Raw genomic sequence first — 1,922 nt, forward strand, 5'->3', positions numbered from 1 at the left:
TTGTACAAAGAATTGTATTGATGGAATGAAAGTTAGCAGTGAAAAAAATCCCCAGCCCTTGAGATATGATGAATTAGCTGCAATTTCAGTGGTAAAAATGGTCTCTCGTAGCTGGCTATTAACTACACTCTGGTGAATACATTTTCATGCAAGAGATGGTTTGCTATTTCAAAGGAGTCTCATTGAGACTTGATCAAGTTATTTTCAAGAGTTTAAAGTATTATTAGCTGGTAAATCCTGCTGCTCAATTTTACAGTCACGTTTTTTATTTGCTGTTGCTTCTCTGTGTATATTCTGGGTGGGCACTGAAGGAAAAGTGGAGCTAACTACCCTGGAGAAACGGGAAACATAGAAATACTTCCCTGTTACCCTGGCTTTAAGGAAGTATGACCTTGTATTTCATGGTGCTGCAGAGAAGCTGGAAATCACTCCCTCACCAGCACTCCTGCATTTCTAAGCTGCAGCCAGGATTCTCCTTATCTTTCGCAGAGAACAGACACTGATGTGCCATCATGGGTCACTTGTTCAAAGTCTGTTTGCTATTTTTAACACTCAGTCAAGGGGTTTTTTGTTTTGTTTTGTTTTTAGATTAATAAGGAAAGGAAAAATCTTGCCAGAATGGTAGCTCAAAAAGTTCAGTAAAACAAATACTGTCAGATCAACATCTCTAGGAGAGGCAAGAGAGCTGAGGTTGCTGTCTGAGAGCCCATCAGGAATGGCTGGTCCTGAGCAAGTCTGGGAGATGGACGTTACTGAAGAGCCACAGATCAAAGCAATTAATAATTGGCAATTCAGCAGAGTTGCTAATGAGTTCTGTATTTAACAGCTACCCGCTCACCTGAAGAAAGAAGTTTCTTTCCAGGTCTGGACTAGCCTGGACTGTTTCTGCAAATGATCTGAGGGCATCTTGTGTGCACTAATGCCATCGGAAATTTGAAATCTGTAAGGTATTGGATCATCCTGCATTTACTGTGGCTCTGCAGGGAACCTTAATTACAGAGAGGAAATGACTTGCCGACATTTGCACTTTCCTGCCTTGCCATTGAATTCATCATGGTCAGTGTTTTCCTTGTCTACCTTCAGTTTACTCGGGCTGTAACCTCAGTGGATCCTTCACTCAATCCTAGTTAGCCAGGCCAGTGCCTGATTAGGAGATGTCCAAAGGAAAACTCACATGGTGAATAATTTCTGTTGAACCAAAATTTTTAGGGACACGTTCTTATTAAAAATACAGCAAATCCACAGTGAAATTCTTGTCCACATTCAGTGAGTAAAGGAACAGCACTAACTTCTGTGCTCTACCTGAGTTCTAGCTCTGGCCTTCCTTGAAACCTATAATTTCAGGTCAATAAAACAGTACTTCAGTGAACTACGGCTATTTTTTCCCGCTGACAGTTCTTTGTCTTCCATCCCAGAATTTACTGCATTTCACTATGGAATATGTGCTGAACAAATGCCTACAAATACAGACAACTGGATGATTGCATGAGCTTGTTCATCCCCAGTTCAGTCAAGTCTTAAAAGACTGGATCTTGTTTTCATGTCTTGAGGAAGGCACTGACTTAATATAAACCTGTCCACTGAAAAGTAGTTTTGAATGTGCCCAGTGCCACTGTGGGCAGGAGATGGGCATGGAGACCTGTTCTGCTGAAGCAAGGCTGACCTGCTGCACCATCTCCTTTTTTCTTTCCTCTGAGACATCACTGGGATCTAAAAGTAATTCTGTCACGGTGGCACATGGCTCTTCCTCTCAGGATGCCTTGTGAGTCAGACCCACATAGGATGTGAATATTTTCTTTTTAAATTCACATTACTGTCCGTGGCACTTCCAGGGGCACAGAGCCAACAGTGAGAGGGAAGAACAGGCTCTGCTCAGCCTGTCACACTGAGATGCACCAAGGTTTGTTCGCTAAGTTCCTGCT

The sequence above is a fragment of the Corvus brachyrhynchos genome, unplaced genomic scaffold (genome assembly GCF_000691975.1).
Source record: "Corvus brachyrhynchos isolate BGI_N302 unplaced genomic scaffold, ASM69197v1 scaffold21, whole genome shotgun sequence".
Lineage (NCBI taxonomy): Eukaryota > Metazoa > Chordata > Aves > Passeriformes > Corvidae > Corvus > Corvus brachyrhynchos.